Raw genomic sequence first — 8,304 nt, 5'->3', positions numbered from 1 at the left:
ATATACTAATTTTTAAAGTATCAAATTGAATTTTTGTTCAATAAAAATCTTTCAAATGCGACTGTATCTTTTTTTTTACCCAAAACTTTGTCTTCAAAATAAGGGTGTGTCTTATATTCCGAAAAATACGGTAATTACTTATAAAACACATAACAAAGAATAAATAGTTTGTTTCGAGATTCACCAGGTTCCTCATGCACGAAACCTGAGTATACTTATCAGCAGTTTTTGCAGTGCTGTGTTTCATGAAATAAGGCCCGGGATGGCCAGGTAATTAGGGCGCTCGACTCGCAATCTGAGGGTCGCGGGTTCGAATCCCCGTCACACCAAACATGCTCGCCCTTTCAGCTGTGGGGGTGTTATAATGTGACAGTCAATCCCACTATTCGTTGGTAAACGAGTAGCCAAAGAGTTGGCGGTGGGTGGTGATGACTAGCTGCCTTCCCTCTAGTCTTACTCTGCTGAATTAGGGATGGCTATCGCAGATAGCCCTCGTGTAGCTTTGCGCGTAAATTTTAAACCAAAAATTTTAATTCTTATATGAAGCAGGAACATAATAAAATTAAATTGCGATTTACTTTTTTGCTTGGGGTCGGCACAGTGGTATGTATGTGGACTTAGAACGCTGGAAACCGCATTTCGATACCCGTAGTGGGCACAGATAGCCTATTGTGTAGCTTTGCGCTTAGCTACAATCAAACGTTTTCCTTTTTGACAATGTTAGTAATAACAGATATCATCATTCAGACTAATTATAAAACTACTGTTTATCAGCTCTTTTCTATTATAAAGGCATCAAATGAAGTAATACTTTGGCTAAGTAACCAGAAAAATACGTCAGCCCTGCTCTTTTTACAGAAACCTACTAAACAATATCTTAACGCAGTAAAGATTATAATAACTCAAATGAAGTAATATATTAACTAAGTAACCAGAAAAATACGTCAGCCCTGCTCTTTTTACAGAAACCTACTAAACAATATCTTAACGAAAATATATTACCTCATTTGAGTTATTATAATCTTTACAACTAAGTAATCAGAAAAATACGTCAGCCCTGCTCTTTTTACAGTAACCTACTAAACAATATCTTAACACAGTAAAGATTATAAGAAAAGTTACAAAGTGTAATTCATCATCTTACCAGAACCAATAGCGGCTGTTGTGTTGTGGAGAATTACGAGATTGTGTATTCAGTCTGCAGTCGAAGAACTGCAAATGGAGCCAGAACTTATTTTCCAAACTGGTGTTGGAGTAAGTTAAATAAATCAATCGGGTTTTTACCTGACCTGATACTATTAGTGTCTTTTTTTCTGCTTTGCTTTCAATGTTATTGTCCTTCTGATATTTACACAGCTTTGGTTTCTTTTAAATAAACTGAGCAATTCTATTTACATGATTAAGGACTAGTTCTTCTCTTTTAGCAGCAAAACCAGCACACATCTGCTCATAGACTCTCATTAATATTCTGACGAGGTAAGTACAAGATGTATGCTATAGGAGATTCATCACTGCACTCCACAAACTCTCATACCAGTCCTACCCTTATCTCCTCCAGTAACATTCAGCTCGTTCGTTCGACGGCTCTGTAAAGTATAATACCTAAAGCTTGCTGAAACTAGGCGATGTATGCGTTTGTTGAGTTCCGTTTTGCGGGTTGCACAGGTGTTCAATTTCCGAGATGAATCACGCAAAGCAGGCGTGGAACATACGTTGTTGATACGTTTAGAACAGGTTGCACGACCCATCGATGACGTGTAGGCCTGTCCTCGCTCACCTAATTACACTAAACTATTTGAGCTTGAACAAGCTGCTTACTTCCGAGTAAATTACCACAAATTCCTGCACATATATGTTTCTGCTTCCATCGTACGAGAACAACCAAGATGTACCTAGCCTAAACAAGGCATGTGATGTACGTTGTCATTATACTGTAGAGTACTCACTCGTAGATAAATGATTCATCTACTCTTACAGAATACAGTGAAGAAACAGTTAAGAGTATTAAGAGAGGAATCGGAACCACGAGCGAATCACAACATATTAGTTATTGACGATGTAAAATGTACAAAAAAAGGAGCTAATAGAAATAACATATAATAAAACCAATATCCAGAATAGAAGGTAGATTAGAACAACCCAGTGGTTATTCACTATATCCTAATGATTATAGGTATTAGTTTATTATGTATTGATTTATGAAATTATGTAATTATTTTATGTTTGTTATGTAGGATTCACTTTATTGATTCATACATTACTTTAAGCTTCACCTTTATATTTATCAATTTTGTTATCAAATATTATTGATAACTCTTAAGAAATGAAAGACAAGATGCGTTTTAATAAGAAAATTAAAAGAAAACCAAATAAAAAAAAAGGATAAATGAGATATTTAAATCAGAACCAAATTAATCGTTTGTACAATACCCACGTGAGTTGTTTCACTTGAACCAGTATTTTTACAGAGAGGTTTTAGGTGAAGTGTTAATAATGTATATAAAATCCCAGAGACCACGCGAAAATTGTTTCATCAAATGCTTGATTATAATAACAAAAATAAAATAAATCATTTTATTGCAGATAAATAAAACTTATAATCTTCAAAGATAATTTATGACACAATCATCTCAGAATACGTCCTTTATTAATAAAACGTCCTTACTAATGCCAAACGTGTTAATTGTTTGTTATCAAGCTCACAGCCACACAATGGGCTGTCTGTGCTCTGCCCAACAAGAGTATCGAAACACAATTTCTAGCGTTATAAGCCAACAGACTTACCGCTGAGCCAACCATTGGTGGGATCTTGTTAATTATAGCTCTATATTAGACGCTATATATATATACTTATTTCTATTATATATAAAGTATAATAAATAAAAAAACTATGTAGGGCTGGCTAATAAACTGAAAACAGGAACCAAACAAGATAAGGATGGAAGTGGACATATCACTTGATCCGGCTAATGATCACATAGCAGAGTAAGTCGTTTCGACTTTACATGGAGAATATAATCCTTACATAACTGGCTTCCCCACTTTGTCTACCGAAAGCTTGGTGTTTGAATAGAATCTCAGCTTTCATCATTATACCTTTCCTTTAGTTAATTTTAGAATACTACTTTTATGACTATTTTATAACAAAGTAACATTTTACGATTGGACATTCTGGTTGTATTTGTTTTATCAGTCAGGAAGCCAGTAATGTAGGGATTTTATTCTACATGTAAAGTCTAGACGGCTTAGTCTGCTATGTGATCATTAATCGATCAAGTGATATGTCCACTTCCATTTCTATCCTGTTTGGCTCTTTCTTTCAAGTTTAGTAGCCAGCCCTATATAGCTTTTTTTATATAGCGATATTTTTTCCCTTATACTTGTTTGTTTACTTTTTTTACAAGATGGCGTAATTGGGTTACTAGGTCATAGGGTGTATTCTAAACCTTTATAAATTTTACAGAGTAATAATAAAATAGGTAGCAAAAGATCGTACAGACTGTTTTGCTCTATGAAATGATAAAAATTGCAATTACTGCTAAAACTAGGTAGGCGCTAGGCCTGTTGAAGAAAGATGACGAAGAAAGAAAATACGAAATCTCAGTTTTGGCTATTCATTGGTTTTCGACTTTGGGACGTTCTGGATAGCTGAAAAGCGGCACATACACTGGAGATAGATCAACTATTCCAAGTAGTTCTTCATATCTAGCTTATGGTGACCTGTAGAAAAGAAAATGTAGATGACTTTTGTATTGCTTTAATAAGGGCGTCCGTGCCATCCCTACATAAAGAGTGCTAGGGCACTCTCCGATGTATAACAGATATGCATAAATCTGCTTGACTTTTGTTTCGTAAGCCGTGACTGATCAATACTGTAGTATCACTCAAGTAAAACTACAAAGCCTCGTGGTTACTTAACGGAAAGGAGAAAAACCTAGACCTGATTGAATATTTATTTTATGAATATTTTGGAACATAATAAATTAGTGAGTCAGAAAATGTAATAATAGTTTTAAAGATAACGAAAATTCTAAAGTGTTTCAAACAGGTAAACCGATTAAACAATAGAAAGGAAAGTTGAGTATATGCCTAGATACCGTTTTTTGGTTAAACAGTGAACTCAAGTTGTTTTAGAATTACCAAAATTACCTCAGTCACTCGTACTTTTAACAATATCAGTTAAGTTCTGAAACTTTATTCTCATATGTACACGGACTAATATTCACTTATCACCTGAACTTCTGAAGCAACCAAGCTTCTTGATAATTTTTATTAACGTGATAGTTTATTTTTACAGTATAACCTGGATAATTTTTCACACTTATTGTACACTTCTAAATGCGACATCTATATGGAGTTAAAAGTCTTGCGTTTTGATCTCAGCTTTTTCTGTTCTTTATTATTCATTTTAGCTACGTGTTTGTTGATAATACCAGAAGTCTCCATTTTAAAAATATATATATTACAAATATTCAATACTCAATAACACTTGCACATGACGCTGTCACAGAAATTAGTTTAACTGTTTTTATTTGTATTACATATCATGTGAAACAACAAACTAGCAATCAATGAAATGTGTTCGATCAAGCTTTATGATAACGGAATCAAATTATTGGTGTTTCGTTTTCTCATTTGATGTTTCAGTTTCAGACTCAGCTAAAGTTCAGATTCTACATTCTAAGGTTTAACTACTTTACTTAAAGTTATTTTTTGCTTTACTTGCGTTGGTTCTGTCTTATGAAAAAATAATTACTACGTATTCCCAAACAATCACCCACCCCCAGTGGCTCAATAGTAAGTCTGCAGACTTAAGACGCTAAAATTCGGGTGGTGAGGAGAGAATAGATAACTCAATGTGTAGCCTTGCGCTTAACAACAACCGACCCAGATAATCCCTATATATTTTGATAAAAAAAAACAAATAGGAGATATCACTTAAATAAATATTTACCACATATGAGTACCTGCAAATCATGTGAATAAAAATCGCTATGTACGGATATTCCATTCTCAAACAATCATGATATCATCTTGCTGAATTTAAATTTATTATCCATTATTTTTATATATATCAAACTTGCCTTTTCCGAAATCTACATATTTGAAGTAACTCGTTGTTTTTGGAAAGTCTAATCTGGAATGTATACTTTTAACTTAATACTTATCAAAACAAATCTAAACACAGTCAAAATGCTGTCGATTTCAATATATTTACCCCTTAAAATGCATGCTTATCAACAAACTGGTATGAAATAGCATAATCAAATAATGTTCCAAGAATTACAAAAGTAGCAAATGTGAGCCTCTGATATTGTTAGATAAATAACAGTATGGATTTTAAAATGTATGTTAAATAGTTAACACAAGATGGCAGCACGTTACAAAGTAATTTAATTTGACTTGAAGTTCAAAATGGCGAGCTCAAGTGGGTTTGTGAAGTTGCTCGACAGACACAAAGATAGAATTGGAGAATTAAACTTAGTAAAACTAATTCCAGTGTTATACCACCGAGGACTGCTTTCAGAACATGAAGAAAGGAATTTATGGGATGAAAAAGACCCTTTTAAAAAATCTATGCTATTAGTAAATATTATCTCCAAAAAGGGGATAGGCACATTCCGTGAGTTTTGTGTTTGTTTAGAAAGTATATGTCCAAACTTGTTAACAACTTTTCTATTGGACAGCCTGGGAACAGGTAAGTGCACATAATTTGAACAAAAATTTTTTTTCATATTTTTATGGTTTCTTAGTAAGTTTTTGATTACTTATTTATAATATCGATACTAGAGAACATTCTAGGATTAAATTTTTCAGTATATAAGTTTCTTCTGACCCGTAGACAGACGTTGCGACTTAACACTGATTGGCTCATGCAACATATGTCGAATAAATGTAGCGTACGTAGTTATCGTATTGACAGTTTGTATAAACGTATTTCGATCTTTTGAATGTTTTACAAGTAGTTATGTAGGTTCGAAAGTGCATTAGCTATTCTGAAAATATTATATGTGTAAAGCTATTCAAAAATATATGTATTATTATTTCTTTGTTATTGATTAGGGACACGCTTTGAAACCTTCGCTAAATAGGGGCACATTGTCCTGCTATTCTACAAGTTGGCGTCTAACCTATATCTCTCCTTTCAGTTACTGCACAACTATAGGCCTTATTCTACATTAATAGCTACAGTACAGATTCTTTCAATATTAGACTCCGTTTTAATTTTAAAAGTGATATTTACATAACCATAAATAAATAAGGCAATATCGTCAATAACTATAAGTTACTAACAAATTTTAAGTTTTTGTGACCAATAGCAACTCGTGAAAATGACCTGTATCTAAACCAGAAAAAGAGAGAGAAAAAAAATATAATACCCCCTTTTGGTTAAGCAACATTGCTTTCATATAAAAAAGTTTTCTTTCTTTGTTTTTCAGTAATAGAGATAATTGGCTTCTTGTTTTAGAATTAAAAATGTCGTTAATCTAGGTATGAGAATATGGTATAGCTTATCGAAAAAAATAAAATAATCTATCAGAATTTTGAACTGGAGATATTATTTTTTACCAAACATTTAAATATATTTCGTTTTATCATCATTATATAATATATATGTATATATATTACATTTGACTCTTTTCCAATCGACAGACTTTAAGCACTTTGTTTTTGGAACGTCTAATCTCGAATGTATACTCTGATCTTTATATTTATAAAAAACAGATCTAAACACAGTCAAAATACTGTCGTTTTCAACAGATTTACTCATGCGATGTATGCTTATCAAAAAACTGACGTGAAATAGCATTATCAAATAATACTCTAAGAATTACAAAAGTAGTGAATTACAAACATATAAGGTTAGTGGCGCTAAATCTTCATTCACAGCATCTGTAAATGCCAGTTTTCTGTTTTGATCTAACTCATATTCGAAATACTATGTATATAACTATGCACCGTCGAATTTTGACCCTGCTCTTCGTCTACTGCACAACAAGTACAGATCACCACATTTCTCTGAACAGAAACTGTCTGTGTTGTAAAGCTGCTCATTTTAAATGTGACATAGTTTTCTAGTGAACCAGGATTAATAAAAATGCTATATCAAAAGAGGAAAATTAGCGGATCAACATGGTAGAGTATTATATTTACAATTTCATAGTTTACCCTTGCTTCTGCTATTATTATGTGTTTAACAATGTAAAAACAAAACAACAACAAACAAAAAACTGGAGGTTTATCTGAAGTTTCCGCCATTATTTATGTCCTGTGTTTGTGTCTTGACATTTGAACTAAGTGTGTTTGCCCATATAACCTTGTCGACCTGTGTGGAATTGAAAATCCTAATTGTTATAAAAGTAAATAGAGCCAACAGTATGTAAAGAATGTAAAACGATTTTCACTGTGAACGTGATACTTGTTCCCTGTAATGAAGAGGAGTGTCCACGATCTATGGTAAGGGCACAAGGATGAGTGTCTTGGTCTTCCACCGTCAATGGTGTTATATGTGATTGCCTTAGTCATGGATTATTGCTCTGTAGCGGTCTCTACTGTAAGCCTTTTATACAGTACACAAGTCAATGTTGTCCCCCCTCCTTCTTATATGCTTGCCAAAATCCATCGATCGTGCGCGGGTAACGACTTCTGGGGGCCTATTTGAACAATTCAGCGACATTGAAATCCGTGGGAGATGTCTGCGAATGGTAAGGCATGAATTTCCATCTATATTATAATATTCTCACATCCTGCGGAGAAACTAGCAAGATGACCAGGGCATGTAGCTAGATGGTTGATCTTGGTAGAGCCATATAGTAGTGGCATCCAATCCGTACAATGATGTCTTATGTCCTTGCCCTGTAGTGGCGCCAGAATGTTAGCCTGGCAATATGCAAAGTTAACCTTGGCATTTTTCTAGATTGCGTGGATGTTTAACTTGCCATTATAGGTGTAATCTGCAACCATCATAAATCTCTTAGATAAACTCTACCACTTTTGAAATGTTGTATCACCAACGGACGATAATAATTTTTCTGGACTTTTGTAAACATTTAAATAGACTTATGGAGCGATATGCTTCCATTTGTCACATACCAGATAGCACTCGTACAACTGTTGATGATTTGTCTTCTGTTCGGCTAAGTGTTTCGAGAAACACTTTATTTGTTTGTTTGGCTGGTTGGTTGTTGTTTTATACATATATATATATATATATATTATACAAATCTACACAAACATTAATTGCACCAGCTGTCTCTAATTTTGAATTGATAGACTAAAGGGAAAGCAGCTAGACAACAGCAC

The sequence above is a fragment of the Limulus polyphemus genome, unplaced genomic scaffold, assembly GCF_000517525.1.
Source record: "Limulus polyphemus unplaced genomic scaffold, Limulus_polyphemus-2.1.2 Scaffold1141, whole genome shotgun sequence".
Lineage (NCBI taxonomy): Eukaryota > Metazoa > Arthropoda > Merostomata > Xiphosura > Limulidae > Limulus > Limulus polyphemus.
The sequence above is the reverse complement of the archived record's forward strand: the minus strand, read 5'-3'. Positions refer to the sequence as shown.